Raw genomic sequence first — 18,237 nt, 5'->3', positions numbered from 1 at the left:
ATTTATACCAGTGTATACAGATACAGATTTTTGCATGTTACTAAAATGTTGTGGATTAGCTACTATTAAAATATTTTCACATCTATTAATAAGGAGTCACTTTGTCCCCTACCCTCAAGATAACACTTCAACTCAACAACTAAAGTTTATGTCTACACAGCAGGTGGCCTTAAAGACCCTGTTCTGCTCTGGTGAAGCACCAGCTGTTAAATATTTTGATAGTCACCCCTGTGTATATGTGTATTTGCATACTAAAAATCATATGCATACATTTTGCTATCAAAAACACAACATTCTGACTATTCCCTCCTATCCTCTAACTATGTTCACCATGACCATTCTTCAACCTAACTTGGAATTTCAATTGTTTCATCTCTCTAAAGATACATATTCATGACCTCTGCCTTTATTTTCCATACTTTACCCTTTGCAGAGTGTATAGCCAAAATCTTAGTAACTCTGTTATCAATATCTTAAGTATCTTGACCACTACCTCGGTCTGGCTTTTATGATTTGAGACTCAATCTAGGGGCCCTAGTATGCTCTGGTTTTTGCTTTCATATGAAATCGTTATGATTTCAAAATGGCCATATTTCATAGTTTTGTGTATAGGTTTACAGACCTCAAATATCTCTTACTGATTCTGCTCCAATGAATTTCACACTAGGGGATATCATTAGCTCCTTATACTCAAAATTTCAAAACCTTCATGTATTATCATTTTATCATATATTACACTATACTTGTTAATTTTTCCTTTTAAATGTGTTTTTATTTTTATGGTTTGCCTTTTTAAATGACAGTTGACATCATGTACTAAAATATTACCTGCCTCCTACAACATCTATATGCAGTCAAGGTGCAACAGTTAGACCCGGACTTGAACAATGGACAGGTTTAAAACTGGGAAAGGAGTTTGTCAATGTTTCATACTGTTGCACCCTGCTCATTTAACTCTTATGCAAAGTACATTCATGCAAAATGCTGGGCTGCAAGAAACACAAGCTGGACTCAAGACTGCTTGGAGAAATATCACCAATCTCAGATATGCAGATGACACCACCCTTATTGCAGAAAGTAAAGAAGACCTAAAGTGTCTCTTGATGAATTTGAAAGAGTAAAATGAAAAAGCTAGCTTAAAACTCAACTTTCAAAAAAAGGAAGATCATGGCATCTGGTTCCATCACTTCATGGCATATAGATGGAGAAACAATGGAAACAGTGACAGACTTAATTTTCTTGGACTCCAAAATCACTGTGGGTGGTGACTATAATCATATTATAAGATGCTTGCTCCCTGGTAGGAAAACTATGACAAACCTAGACAGTATATTAAAAAGCAGAGACATCACTTCGCTGACCAAGTTCTGTATGGTCAAAGCTATGGTTTTTTCAGTAGTCATGTATAAATGTGAGAAGAAATCAATCCTGAATGTTCATTGGAAGGACTGGTGCTGAAACTGAAGCTCCAGTACTTTGGCCACCTAATGTGAAGAGCCACCACTTTGGAAAAGATCCTGATGCTGGGAAATATTGAGGGTATGAGAAAATAGGCAATGGAGGATGAGATGTTTGGATGGCATCACCGATGCAATGGACATGAGTTTCAGAAAACTCTGGGAGATGGTAGGCAGGGAAGCCTGGCATGCTGCAGTCCATGGGGTCACAAAGAATCAGACATGACTGAGCAACTACAGCAACAACTGAAATATTACCAACAGACAAGAATCCCTGAGAATCTTCTTTGAAAACTCCTCGTCTTCATTTTTCATTTCCAAAGAGTGTATTTAATTTCCTGATCCACAATGATTAGTTCAGAAATTGTGTGTGTCCTAAGTCAGATTCCCTGGAATAGGAAATGACAACCCACTCTGTTATTCTTGCCTGGAAAATCCCACAGACAGAGGAGCCTGGTAGGCTACAATCCATGGGTCACAGAATTGGAAACGGCTGAGCATGTACTCAGCAGCAAACATGAGTCTTATTGTTATGGCTCAGAACAACCAAGTGTGAAACAATGCTACAGAAAGCAAAGAAGGGATACAAATAGAAACTGAGTTCTGTGGCATTGAATTTTTGACCATGTAATTCACTTGGGTAAATGTTGTCAATGAATTCTCCTTTATTTGATAAATGTATTACAAAATCATCCTCCAGAATACATAAAGTTATCTTCTTACACACTCTTGGAGCATCCTGTATTTTCCTTAGGGTTTTTAATGACAACTAGTGATTGTATATTTGTGTAAGTATTAAATAAATATTTATGATTTTCATTAGAATGTGTTTCAAGTGGATAAGAAAGTATAGTTTTCTTACCATTCAATTCCCAATGCTGTCACAGTATAAGACCTCAAAATTATTTTTAGATAAATAAATACAGGCTTGAACATGATATACATAAATAAAATACATATCCAGAGGGTCAACGGATGGAGGAACAAATGGGTGACTTTCTTTCAAAAGGATCTTTTAAAAAAGATTCTCATTTTTTAAAAGAGACAAACTTATCATGTTTTTCTCTTAGAAAAATTAACTTCTTTATTATTAGTTAAAATGAAATGGTTGCTGAGAAATGTTTGCTTTACTAGAGATGATTTATGGCTGTCTCTTCTCAGTGCACAAGGGCATTATAATTTGACTAAGCATTATTCTAACAGGATGAATTTAGTTAAGCAAAATATTTTTAAAGGCCATCACCAGTATACCAGTGTCAAAATTTCAATGATAAATTGTATTCATAGATTTAACATTTCAAACTTGTGGCATTTAGAGAGAAAGTACACAGGGAATTTATTTCTTTATATATATATATTTTTTACAATCTTGATAAAGTTTGAAAAATATTTTCTCAAGTTACACCTTTTATTTTACATGTTTAGCAACATTTAAAGTACTGATTTTCCAACTTACTTTTTTCAGTTTAGGACTGTTTTGAGAATGTAATAGACCCATATAACAATTAAAGACACACAAACACACACAAACACACACACACAGATATATTTATATATATGCATATATAATTTTAATATAATTTCAAAGTGTTCATGAAACAATTAATCCCAATTCCAGTCTAGAATAATTGATTTATTGGATAACATATGAAATTTAAAAATGTGTATCTATATATATATATATACATATAAAAGGTAGAAGCAATAGTAAATTAGAGCTAATATTTATTTTTAATTTTACATTGCTAATTGAACTGTAAAACAATGTCATATATGTTAAAAATCTATATAGCTTTTGAAGCTGATTAAAAACTGTCATCACACTAGAAAAAATTTGATAAAATAAAAAGCCTTTGTATTCAGGGTTAGTGTTTCAATCTTAACACTTCTCTTTACTCAATGAGTAGACATTTGGTGAAAATTAAAATCAAGTCTCAAGTTTTACTTCAATACCATGTTACATGTTTCTAGTCCTTCTGATAAATAAATTTTCAGAAGGTAAACATAATCACTGAAATAATATATCCTTATCAAAACAATTTTATCTATCCTTTAGCAAATTCTAAGAATATGACCCCATACTTGTATTTCTAGACAAAATTCGCTTTGCTAATAACATACATTTCAAAATCTAACTGTGGGAAAATACCATCTCTGTTTTTAGTGACAATAAATATAGTTTAAATAGTTGAGGTTTTCATTATTTAGAAATGACTAAGGACCATATTTTTCACTACCATCACACATGCTCTTTTTTTAATTTTTTTAAATTTATTTTTACTTTATTTTACTTTACAATACTGTATTTGTTTTGCCATACATTGACATGAATCTGCCATGGGTGTACATGAGTTTCCAAACATGAACCCCCTTCCCACTTCCCACCCCACATCATCTCTCTGGATTATCCCCATGCACCAGCCCCAAGCATCCTGTATCCTGCATCGAATATAGACTGGTGATTCATTTCTTACCTGATAGTATACATGTTCCAATGCCATTCTCCCAAATCATCCCACCCTCTCCCTCTCACTCAGAGTCCAAAAGTCCACTCTACACATCTGTGTCTCTTTTGCTGTCTCGCATACAGGGTCATCATGACCATCTTTCTAAATTCCATATATATGTGTTAGTATACTGTATTGGTGTTTTTCCTTCTGGCTTACTTCACACTGTATAATCAGCTCCAGTTTCATCCATCTCGTTAGAACTGATTCAAATGTATTCTTTTTAACAGGCATACCTCAAGAAATAAGAAAAAAGTCAAATTAAAAACCTAACTCTACACCTAAAGCAACTAGAAAAGGAAGAACTGGAGAACCCCAGAGTTAGTAGAGGAAAATAAACTTAAAAATTAGGGCAGAAGTAAATGCAAAAGAAACAAAAGAGACCATAGCAAAAATCAACAAAGCCAAAAGCTAGTTCTTTGAGAGGATAAATAAAATTGACAAACCATTAGCCAGACTCATCAAGAAACAAAGAGAGAAAAATCAAATCAATAAAATTAGAAATGAAAATGGAGAGATCACAATAGGCAACACAGAAATACAAAGGATCATAAGAGACTACTATCAGCAATTATATGCCAATAAAATGGACAACGTGGAAGAAATGGACAAATTCTTAGAAAAGTACAACTTTCCAAAACTGAACCAGGAAGAAATAGAAAATCTTAAAAGACCCATCACAAGCATGGAAATTGAAACTGTAATCAGAAATCTTCCAGCAAACAAAAGCCCAGGTCCAGATGGCTTCACAGCTGAATTCTACCAAAAATTTAGAGAAAAGCTCACAGCTATCCTACTCAAAGTCTTCCAGAAAACTGCAGAGGAAGGTAAACTTCCAAACTCATTCTATGAGGCCACCATCACCCTAATACCAAAACCTGACAAAGATGCCACCAAAAAAAAAGAAAACTACAGGCAAATATGACTGATGAACATAGATGCAAAAATACTCAACAAAACTCTACCAATCAGAATCCAACAACATATTAAAAACATCATACACCATGACCAAGTGGGCTTTATCCCAGGGATGCAAGGATTCTTCAATATCTGCAAATCAATCAGTATAATTCACCACATTAACAAATTGAAAAATAAAAGCCATATGATTATCTCAATAGATGCAAAGAAGGCCTTTGACAAAATTCAACATCCATTTATGATAAAATACTCTCCAGAAAGCAGGAATAGAAGGAACATACGTCAACATATTAAAAGCTATGTATGGCAAACCCACAGCAAACATTATCCTCAAAGGTGAAAAATTGAAAGCATTTCCCCTAAAGTCAGGAACAAGACAAGGGTGCCCACTTTCACCGCTACTATTCAACATAGTTCTGGAAGTTTTGGCCACAGCAATCAGAGCAGAAAAAGAAATAAAAGGAATCCAAATTGGAAAAGAAGAAGTAAAACTCTCACTGTTTGCAGATGACATGATCCTCTACATAGAAAACCCTAAAGACGCCACGAGAAAATTACTAGAGCTAATCAATGAATATGGCAAAGTTGCAGGATATGAAATCAACACACAGAAATCCCTTGCATTCCTATACACTAAAAATGAGAAAGTAGAAAAAGAAATTAAGGAAACAATTCCATTCACTATTGCAACGAAAAGAATAAAATACTTAGGAATATATCTACCTAAAGAAACTAAAGACCTATATATACAAAACTATAAAACACTGATGAAAGAAATCAAAGAGGACACTAATAGATGGAGAAATATACCATGTTCATGGATCGGAAGAATCAATACCATGAAAATGAGTATACTACCCAAAGCAAACTACAGATTCAATGCAATCCCTATCAAGCTACCAACGGTATTTTTCACAGAGCTAGAACAAATAATTTCAAGATTTGTATGGAAATACATAAAACCTCGAATAGCCAAAGCAATCTTGAGAAATAAGAATGGAACTGGAGGAATCAATTTGCCTGACTTCAGGCTCTACTACAAAGCCACAGTCATCAAGACAGTATGGTACTGGCAAAAAGACAGAAATATGGATCAATGGAACAAAATAGAAAGCCCAGAGATAAATCCACACACATATGGACACCTTATCTTTGGCAAAGGAGGCAAAAATATACAATAGAGAAATGACAATCTCTTTAACAAGTGGTGCTGGGAAAACTGGTCCACTACTTGTAAGAGACTGAAACTAGATCACTTTCTAACACCACACACAAAAATAAACTCAAAATGGATTAAAGATCTAAACGTAAGACCAGAAACTATAAAACTCCTAGAGGAGAACATAGGCAAAACACTCTCTGACATAAATCACAGCAGGATCCTCTATGAACCACCCCCCAGATTTCTGGAAATAAAAGCAAAAATAACCAAATGGGATCTAATTAAAATTAAAAGTTTCTGCACAACAAAAGAAAATATAAGCAAGGTGAAATGACAGCCTTCAGAATGGGAGAAAATAATAGCAAATGAAGCAACTGACAAACAAGTAATCTCAAAAATATACAAGCAACTTATGCAGCTCAATTCCAGAAAAATAAACGACCCTATCAAAAAATGGGCCAAAAAACTAAATAGATATTTCTCCAAAGAAGACATATGGATGGCTAACAAACACATGAAAAGATGCCCAACATCACTCATTATCAGAGAAATGCAAATCAAGACCACAATGAGGTACCACTTCACACTAGTCAGAATGGCTGTGATCCAAAATTCTGCAAGCAATAAATGCTGGAGAGGGTGTGGAGAAAAGGGAACCCTCTTACACTGTTGGTGGGAATGCAAACTAGTACAGCCACTATGGAGAACAGTGTGGAGATTCCTTTAAAAACTGGAAATAAAACTACCTTATGACCCAGCAATCCCACTGCTGGGCATACACACTGAGGACGCCAGAACTGAAAGAGACATGTGTACCCCAATGTTCATTGCAGCACTGTTTATAATAGCCAGGATATAGAAGCGACCTAGATGTCCATCAACAGACAAATGGATAAGAAAGTTGTGGTAAACATACACAATGGAGTATTACTCAGCCATTAAAAAGAATGCATTTGAATCAGTTCTAATGAGGTGGATAAAACTGGAGCCTATTATACAGAGTGAAGTAAGCCAGAAAGAAAAATACCAATACAGTATACTAACACATATATATGGAATTTAGAATGATGGTAATGATAACCCTGTATGCGAGGCAGCCAAAGAGACACAGATGTATAGAACAGACTTTTGGACTCATAGGGAGAGGGAGAGGGTGGGATGATTTGGGAGAATGGCATTGAAACATGTATACTATCATGTAAGAAATGAATTGCCAGTCTAGGTTGGATACAGGATACAGGATGCTTGGGGCTGGTGCACTTGGATGACCCAGAGAGAATATATGGGGAGGGAGGTGGTAGGAGGGTTCAGGATTGGGAACTTATAAACATCCATGGTGAATTCATGTCAATGTATAGCAAAACCAATATAGTATTGTAAAGTAAAATTTTTAAAAAAATTAAAAATTAAAAAAAATAATAAAATATAAGACTTGTACAGAAAAAAAAAAAAAAAGAGGAGAGTGAAAAAGTTGGCTTAAAGCTCAACATTCAGAAAACCATGATCATGGCATTTGGTCCCATCACTTCATAGCAAATAGATGGGGAAACAATGGAAACAGTGGCTGACTTTACTTTTCTGTGCTCTGAAATCACTGTAGATGGTGATTGCAGCCATGAAATCAAAAAACACTTACTCCTTGGCAGAAAAGTTATGACCAATGTAGACAGCATATTAAAAAGTAGAGACATTACTTTGCCAACAAAGGTGCATCTAGTCAAGGCTATGGTTTTTCCAGTGGTCTTGTATGGATGTGAGAGTTGGACTGTAAAGAAAGCTAAGTGCAGAAGAATCGATGCTTTTGAACTGTGGTGTTGGAGAAGACTCTTGAGAGTTACAGGGGCTACAAGGAGATCAAAGGAGTCAATCCTAAAGGAAATCAACCCTGAATATTCATTGGAAGGATTCACACTGAAGCTGAAGCTCCAATGCTTTGCTCACTTGATGTGAAGGGCTGACTCACGGGAAAACTTAGCAACTGAGCAACAGCAACACTAATCCATACAGGCCAGTTAGAAGTGCCAAATATTTTTAAATTACTGAAAGAAAAAAAAAAAAAAAAAGCTTACCACCCTAAAATTGCATATCTGTTGAAAATATTTTTAAGGAATAAATATGAAACAAGACGTTACTTCATTAATGAAAACTAAGATAGTTTGCTACAGAAAAAAAATAATGCTAAAGGAAGCCTTTTAAATGAAGAGGAAATGAAAGCACGATGAAAGAATATGAATGGAGAAAGTGTAGCAAACAGGATAAATAAGCAGCTAAAATAATAGAACAATCTTCTATTCTTTATTATTATATGAGATGGTTAGAAGCATATATGGTGTCACAATATATGCAGAGAAAATATTTATGAAAATCACAGTATAAAATGAGAGGAAACGAACCTAGATGTTGGTGATTTTCTATATTTCACTTGAAGTTGTAAAACACCAGTATTAGTTGATTTTTATGTTATATACGTATGTTGAATATGTTCATTGTCGTGATTTTAGTGATTATCTGATGGGTTGCTGCTGCTAAGTCGTTTCAGTCATGTCCGACTCTGTTTGACCCCATAGACGGCAGTCCACCAGGATCCCCATCCCTGGGATTCTCCAGGCAAGAATGCTGGAGTGGGTTGCCATTTCCTTTTCCAATGCATGAAAGTGAAAAGTTAAAGTGAAGTCATTCAGTCGTGTCTGACTCTTCACAACCCCATGGACTGCAGCCTACCAGGCTCCTCCGTCCATGGGATTTTCCAGGCAAGAGTACTGGAGTGGGTTGCCATTGCTTTCTCCGATTTGATGGGTATATGTATATAATAAAAATGTATCAAATTATGTTATTGTTCAGTCCCTAAGTCATGTCCGAATCTTTGCAACCCCATGGACTGCAGCACACCAGGCTTCCTTTGCACTTCACTGTCTCCCTGAGTTTGTTTAAATACATGTTCTTTGAGTTTTGATGCCATCCAACCATCTCATTCTCTGTTGACCCTGTCTCCTCTTGCCATCAATCTTTCCCAGCTTCAAGGTGTTTTCAATATTTCAGCTATTCACATCAAGTGGCCAAAGTATTGAAGCTGAAGATTCAGCATCAGTTCTTTGAAAGAATATTCAGAACTGATTTTCTTTAGGATGGATTGGTTTGATCTCCTTGCAGTTCTAGGGACTCTCAAGAGTCTTCTCCAGCATCACAATATGAAAGCATTAGTTCTTTAACACTCAGTCTTCTTTATGGTCCAAATCTCACATCAGCACATGACTAATGGAAAAACCATAGCCTTGACTATAATGGACCTTTGTTGGCAAATTAATGTCTTGCTCTTTAATATGCTGTCTAGGTTGGTCATATTTCTTCTGGCAATCTTGATTCCAGCTTGTGAGTAATCCAACCCAGCATTTCTCACGATGTACTCTGCATATAATTTAAAGAAGCAGGGTAACAATAAACAGCCTTGACATTTTCCTTTTCCAATTTTGAATCAGTTCATCGTTTCATGCCTGGTTCTAACTGTTGCTTCTTGTCCTTCTTAGGAGGCAGTAATGTGGTCTTGTATTCCCATCTCTTGAAGAATTTTCCACAGTTTGACGTGATCCACACAGCCTCAGGCTTTAATGTAGTCAATCTAGCAAAAGTAGATTTTTTTTTTTTTTTAATTTTCTTGCCTTTTCTATAATCCAGCAGAGGGTAGCAATTTGATTTCTGGTTCCTCTGCCTTTTTAAATCCAACTTGCACATCTGGACCTTCTTGGTTCTGGTAATGTTGAAGCCTAAAGGATTTTGAGCAATATCTTGCTAGCATGTGGAATGAGTGCAATTGTATGGTAATTTGAACATTGCTTGGCCTTGCCTTTCTTTGAGATTGGAATGAAAACTGACTTTTTCCTGTTCTATGGCCACTTCTGCATTTTCCTACAGGTTATTTGTAGTTTCTTTAAAATATAGTTGTAATCACCTTCAAAATGATGGATAATCTCAGGGAATCTTCCAAATTCCTATCTTGGATTTCATTGTGAAATGAGATTATTATTGTTTTTGGAAATTTTTAGCAAAGAATAACTAAGATCATAAAGCTTGAGGCTAATTAGAATGTTGTTTTTAGGCATACTGATGTACCTCCATCTTTCAGCACTGATGTAAATGACTTCTCATTGAATACATAGATTTATGAATCTACATCACTGTGCCTTAGCATTTATATTTCCTGATAAATATCTGTAAAACCTTATTTTGTTTCTGTAAGAAAAGGAGTACATCAAGGCTGTATATTGTCACCCTGCTTATTTAACTTATATGCAGAGTACATCATGAGGAACACTGGACTGGAAGAAACACAAGCTGGAATCAAAATTGCCGGGAGAAATATCAATAACCTCAGATATGCAGATGACACCACCCTTATGGCAGAAAGTGAAGAGGAGCTAAAAAGCCTCTTGATGAAAGTGAAAGTGGAGAGTGAAAAAGTTGGCTTAAAGCTCAACATTCAGAAAACGAAGATCATGGCATCCGGTCCCATCACTTCATGGGAAATAGATAGGGAAACAGTGGAAACAGTGTCAGACTTTATTTTTCTGGGCTCCAAAATCATTGCTGATGGTGATTGCAGCCATGAAATTAAAAGACGCTTTCCCCTTGGAAGAAAAGCTATGACCAACCTAGATAGCATATTCAAAAGCAGAGACAGTACTTTGCCGACTAAGGTCTGTCTAGTCAAGGCTATGGTTTTTCCTGTAGTCATGTATGGATGTGAGAGTTGGACTGTGAAGAAGGCTGAGCGCCGAAGAATTGATGCTTTTGAACTGTGGTGTTGGAGAAGACTCTAGAGAGTCCCTTGGACTGCAAGGATTTCAAACCAGTCCATTCTGAAGGAGACTAGCCCTGGGATTTCTTTGGAAGGAATGATGCTAAAGCTGAAGCTCCAGTACTTTGGCCACCTCATGCGAAGAGTTGACTCATTGGAAAAGACTCTGATGCTGGGAGGGATTGGGGGCAGGAGGAGAAGGGGACGACAGAGGATGAGATGGCTGGATGGCATCACTGACTCAATGGACGTGAGTCTAAATGAACTCTGGGAGTTGCTGATGGACAGGGAGGCCTGGTGTGCTGCAATTCATGGAGTCTCAAAGAGTCAGACATGACTGAGCGACTGAACTCAACTGAGCCATTATATAACAGTGCTATAAGTTGTAGAATAAAATATAAAGGAGGGTTGTTTATAAAGTCTCATTGGAAATATGTATATTTTATTTGTATCTTAATTTTTCAAGCAGTAAATCTCAATAGATAGTTGGTAACTTTAATTAATTTGAAATATTTTGAAGCTTGGTTTAAATACTAGTATATTTAGCTCAGAAGTTTATAAGGTATGCTTCATAAGTTTGGTTTCCTTGGTGGCTCGGACAGTAAAAGCATCTGCCTACAATGCAGGAGATACGGGTTTGAACCCTGGGTCAGGAGGATCCCCTGGAGAAGGAAATGGCAACCCACTCCAGAATTCTTGCCTGGAAAATCCCATGGACGGAGGAGCCTTGTAGGCTATAGTCCATGGGGTCACAAAGAGTCGGACACGACTGACTGACTTCACTTTCAGTTCATAAGTTTGTATATTTTAAGTTCTTATTTCTCTAACTTTGGTAATAAGAATTAAAAGCATTACAAATGCAGTAAATTATATTAAGAATTTTAAAATTCACCCTTTTAAGTAAATAAAAAGGAATATAGGCTAGACTTGTTGAAAATGCCTTTTTTATACATTTATCTTTTGTTACTTGACCATAGCATTTTTGATATGCAAATATATTAAGGAAATTTACTTTTCAGCAACTATTTCCCCTTAATTTAGCTTTAGTATTTTAAACAGAGATGTGTTTTAATACCATAATTTTTCTTTTGAACTCTTAACAATAAAACTTTATAAAATTATGGTCCTATTTTATGCATCATATCCTGAATAACCAAATACCTATGAATGATATCTAGTCTAATACTCTATGAGAGCTTTATTGTTTACTTTCACTGGTTGTTTATCTCTAATACATGTATAATATCAAATAATATAACAATTAAATCTTGCAGAAAATTGGTGATTTCTGGAAATAATTATAATAACAATATTAACTATTTTTAAATTGACAGAAGTTACATAAAGTATATAAGGAAAGAATGCTAATATTTCAAATATAAAATTTATGACATTTTTAATGAAGTGGTTTGTTATTTTTATTTATATTGTTATTTCTTAACAAATTCTTTTTCTTTGATTATTATGGTCAGTTGTACTCATCTATGTTTTCTAGTTACTTTTATTTGAATGTTTGTGTGCTACATCCTAAGTCCCTTCAGTCACGTTTGACTCTGTTAGATCCTCTGGACGATAACCTGTCAGGCTCATCTCTCCATGGGAGTGTCTAGGCTAGAATACTCAAGTGGGTTGCCATGCTCTCCTCCACAGAATCTTCCCACACAGGGATCAAACCCACGACTCATGTCTCCTGTACTGGTAGGCAAGTTCTTTACCACTGGCACCACCTTGGGGGGGATTATTTTGATCACTGTTACTTACAAATGTTTTTCATCAAAATTGGCTTATTGTATCATTTTTTACAGTAGTGACTTTCTATTAAAACAACTGTTTTCAACAGGATGATTATGGGTTCGTGGATTCTGTTTTGAAAGTGCTCATTATGAAACATTTCAATGTATGTTCATTATGTGTTTCATTAAGGTCCTAATAAGTAATTTTTAGCAGTTGTGTCTTCACCTTCTGAGCTGAGAGTTTATCAGACACTGCCCCCAAAATATGTGGAAAAAAAATATTTGCCCTTCTCTTGAGTTCCATTTCAAGGTCCTTTCTCAAAATAGCTTCAGATTTTTGATGGAGCCAATTAACGACACCAGATACTTGGGACAAAAATGACCTCAAATACAATATTACCAATATTAATTGAACATATATAAATGACTTTCCAGGACATCAATTTCTCTTTACTAAATGAGAACTCTGATCCCAGCTGATATCCTTGCTGCTCCCTAAAATAGCAGCTGATATACGTAATGGCATGAAGTCAGAGTCTAAAGGATCTCTTATGATTTGTCATCTATATTTCCTGTGTGGCCAGATCATGGAAACTAGCTTAATATTTTTAGAAACAGTTAAGGGTAATCCAGCTGTATTTTCAAAAAGAATGAGCATGTATATGATCCCATTTATTTTTGAATGGGACACGTAAAAGCGAACTCTATTTTCTTATCCTCCACAGAACAATTTCTGGTTTTTTGTTGTTTTTTACTTCTACCAAAAAATTTTATTCATTCTGTTCAAATATGTCTTTTATTATTCTATTTTTGTCTTTCCAACTACTCAACACTTTTGTCTTCACCACTTCACTATGTTACCAATCCTGAAATACAAAACAAAATAAATGATAAGCTACCTACAAGCATTTCTCTGTTTCCATTCTCTCCTTCCATTTCATCATAAATAACATGTTTTATCCTAACTAGGCAACATCATTCTTTAATCTTGCATACTTACTTTTGTGTTTAATGAATCCAGATTTTCCTTTCTTTCACAATCAAACTATGAATTGAATCATGAATTCTGTAGATGCAGAAGAATTCCAAATTAAGGAATAATTAAGCCATATGATTATGAATACATAGCCCATTATTAAATAGAAGAGAAAAGTACATAATAAACCTACTCATTCTTCTAACCTGGGTCTCCTGCATTGCAGGCAGGTTCTTTACCATCTGCGCCACAAGGGAAATCTTAGTTATCAACACCTGATCATTAATGATGGTAGCAACTATAGTCACACATAATGATCATTTATCAAGCATTATATATTTGATCTGTTTTTTTTTACTCTTGGACATTTCTTATTCTACTGCCTACTGTGATGGAACTTGGTATAAACAGAGTTGGGTAAACAGATGGGGATGTCAGGTAAAACAGGAATATGGTCTGTTGTGGATAGGCAATGATTAAAAAAAAAAAAAAAAAGACTTCCGACATTCCCAGAAGGATCAAGAAATCAGAATTTTATGAATTAAGGGGAGAAGAAGAGGTACAAAACCAGAATTAATAGACTCACAAACATCATGGTGAAAATAGTTTTAATAGAAAGTTGCTACTTGTAAAAATGATATAGTAAGCCAATTTTGATGAAAAAGACTTGTAAATATAGGTAAAACTATCAAAACAAACAAACACTAAACCTAACACTGGGCTTCCCAGGTGGCACTAATGGAAAAGAACATGCCTGCCAAGGCAGGAGACATAAAAGATGCTGGTTTGATCCCTTTACAATCCCAGGGAGATTAACAATTTAACACAAAAAATGTAATACAGAATTACAAGGAAGATATGATGAGAAATAGATGAATATTGTAGTTTAAGTGATGAAAGTTCCCAGTAGTTTATTGGTCCATCCTCCCATGGGTCTCAAATGTTCAGTAAAAATCTGAAAAAAAAAGTTTCCAAAGCCAGTGTCTCACAGCTGCCTCTTTTAAATAATTTAATGGATTTAGTTGTGTTCCTTTATATTAGTATGCTTTTATCATGGAATTATTTCAGAATGGACTTTCAGAATTTGTTTTATATTTTCAGATTATTTTGATACTTAAGCACATAATTTTTTTTTACAATATATGCTTCAGAAATCCTGAATGTCATCTTTTGAAACAAATTAATCCTTTTTACTGATTCTCATCTAATCAAGCTATATCTACTGACAGAAGAGCCTACAGTAGGCATTTCAATTTGCACATCTTTAATAAAATGATCAAATAAGAAAAATAAATAGAAAGAATACTTCACAGGGCAAGGCCCATTCAAAGAGACTAATTTGCAGTTCAAATTCTACTCATCTCACTATACAATGACTTAAGGTTAAGCTGATTAATTTACTCTCCACTCTCCTTACTGGTCAACATTTACAAGATCATGTAAAGACATTACTTGCTTTTAAGATTTTCTTTCCTCTTGCATTAAACTTACTTTTTTCATGTCTCATAATTATTACTGAGAGATTAAAACATAATCACTTTACTCAATGTTTTACATACAACATAAATATTAACTCAGAGGAATAAGACTAATATAATGTTTTACTTTTTTATATGACTAAATCACAACTGCACACAGAAAACAGAGCTGAGACAGACTTAGCATATAAACTCTCGCCTATGTTGAGGTGGACTAACATTTAAAGTGTCCAATAAATGAGTCTTTTTTTTTTTTCTTAAAATTAATTAAAGAGACATTTGAGTCTTGAATTTGGGCTGTTGGTCATCATAAAGATTAAGGTTTATCTTTTATGAACATAACATGGCAAAATTAAAGAGAAAAGTAAATTTTATTTAACTGAGACTATTTATCAAAATACTTTGAAAGTATTACTTTTTAATCCCATACACATATGGATTTAATTTTAAATGTGATATTGATTTTCAAAAATGTGTGTACATTTTGTAATGTATGATGGTACATTTTTTTTGGCCAAGATACATGACAGATTAGGAACAGTACAGTAAAAAATAAATACATGAAATCAGCCATATTATTATGAAAAAATCTACCATCAGAAGCAATAGACTTCAAAATGGAAGTTCTGCATCAGTGTATGAGAGCAGGGTTTATGTTTTCTTCCTGACTTATCCTTCTAACCTTACACTATAAAATTAGATTCTTAGAAAATCAGAGCTCTAAAACTCCATTTCCACTGTTCTTTTCTCATTTTTGGTCTTTGCATCTAAAGAATAAAGTCATACTTCAGTAGCGATTGTGTTTAATCTATCAGCATTCAGACGTTTATCCAATGACATTATTCACAGAGTCATGAAAAAAGTGCAACATCAAAGTATTAAATCTGGTCTCTTTCTTTTTAAATATGATAACATTTTCAGAGGTGAAGGGGGTCTTCCTTGAAACTAGCAACTGATTTCATGCTGTAAGTTTCTCATTTTATATGAATTTGATATTGAAGAGAAGAGCACACGACCATATCAAAACTGACTGCCCTACTTTGTTAAAGTCAGACATATTAAAAACCAAGAGACCTATGCAATCATTATTGATCAGAAGATTACAGTATGTCATAACATTTATTGAGCACTTATTTGATTGAACATTATAGTCTAATATACTATCCATGATTTTTCAATATGAATAAAATTATAGTATATGAAAAAAGACAGGTCTTAGACACAGAAAGCTGAATATTTTAATTCATGGAAGTTTTTAATGAAATGGTTTTATGGAAACTAGTTCAAATATCTCTTTCACTTTTCTAATTTTTAAAATAATATACTATATAATAGTCCATGGGCATTCAGAGAAAGAGTAATTGTATGATAATTTTTATAAGTCAGGAGATATTAAACAACTATAAATCATGTGTAGATCCTATCATATGATGGAAAATTTTAGCATATCAGAAAAGCATCACCAGCCATTTTCATACAATGGCTGTTTTGTACAATGTCTGTTCTTCAAGGTAAAGCAAAGTCTGGTTAGATATCTTTTTACCTAAAATCATCTTTCTAGTAATATAATGACTATTAGGGCTCTAGTTGCCCCCGCCTCAGCTTGTTTATAGGCCAGAGGTTCCATTCTAGAAAGTGCAAATCAAGAAAACTGCAGGCTATTACCTGTCCACCTGCCCATCATAGAGCAAGCCTGTCACCCCAGGAAAAGAGTACACAACCTCCAGCTCCAGTGCAGTAACACAAGGGTATGACCAGGGAAAGTCACAAAATTTATTTGCCAAGAATTAGAATTGGAGCTGACAAGAAGTAAGGGTGCTGGTTAAGCAAGGTTTGGTTGAGGTGTGAAGTGATTGCCTAGCTAAAAGGGAATATCTTGAAACCATAAGGCAGAAACTGGCTGCTGCTAGCAGACATTTTATGAATGGTGCTGCTCAATGCCTAGTGGTGCCTTGAATTTTATACAGTTCAGAAAATTCAAGCAATTAGTGATGTAAGAATGTATCTGAAACCATATCCACAATGGCCACACAGCTCTATATTGGATGCCTGAACCACAGTTTTATTTCTTGTCAGAGCAAAGAGTTGATGGCAGAAATCTAGTTTAATGCAAAAGACTGTCAGTGAAATGAAGATCTGACTGTGGAGGTGCTTGCTCTGGGCTGCAGCTAGTGCATAGTGTAGGATGGAAAGTAAACAGTCTGTGATAAAATGTGCAATAAAGCTATTTAAGCCTGGGGAGGTTTGGAACCCATGCTCATCAGAGAGCTCCGGGAGGCCTTAAAAACAAAAAGAAAAATATTAAAATAATTTAGTAGCAGTAGTCTTAATTACAAAAAGTAAAAGAAAATTCAAATACAAGGTATGCCGGCAGGAAATAGAAGAGTGATTAGGTAATATGTTTACAGAAGTCTTTACTGCTCTGTGACAGGAAAATAAAACCAGATAATAACATCTTATCAAACTATTCTAATCTAGAGCCACAGATACTGAACCTCGTATTCTGCATAAGAGCATGTGTGTAATTTTTTAAGGACTCTCCACACTGTTCTCCATAGTGGCTATACTAGTTTGCATTCCCACCAACAGTGTAAGAGGGTTCCCTTTTTTCCACACCCTCTCCAGAATTTATTGCTTGCAGACTTTTGGATCGCAGCCATTGTGACTAGTGTGAAGTGATACCTCATTGTGGTCTTGATTTGCATTTCTCTGATAATGAGTGATGTTGAGCATCTTTTCATGAGTTTGTTAGCCATCTGTATGTCTTTGGAGAAATGTCAATTTAGTTCTTTGGCCCATTTTTTGATAGGGTCGTTTATTTTCCTGGAATTGAACTACATAAGTTGCTTGTATATTTTTGAGATTAGTTGTTTGTCAGTTGCTTCATTTGTTATTATTTTCTCCCATTCTGAAGGCTGTCTTTTCAGCTTGCTTATAGTTTCTTTCATTGTGCAGAAGCTTTTAATTTTATTAGATCCCATTTGTTCATTTTTGCTTTTATTTCCAGAAATCTGGGGGGTGGATCATAGAGGATCCTACTGTGATTTATGTTGGAGAGTGTTTTGCCTATGTTCTCCTCTAGGAGTTTTATAGTTTCTGGTCTTACGTTTAGATCTTTAATCCATTTTGAGTTTATTTTTGTGTATGGTGTTAGAAAGTGATCTAGTTTCAGTCTTTTACAAGTGGCTGACCAATTTTCCCAGCACCACTT

Source organism: Capricornis sumatraensis, chromosome 3 (genome assembly GCF_032405125.1).
Source record: "Capricornis sumatraensis isolate serow.1 chromosome 3, serow.2, whole genome shotgun sequence".
In the NCBI taxonomy this organism is placed as follows: Eukaryota; Metazoa; Chordata; class Mammalia; order Artiodactyla; family Bovidae; genus Capricornis; species Capricornis sumatraensis.
This window is presented reverse-complemented; position numbering follows the sequence as displayed.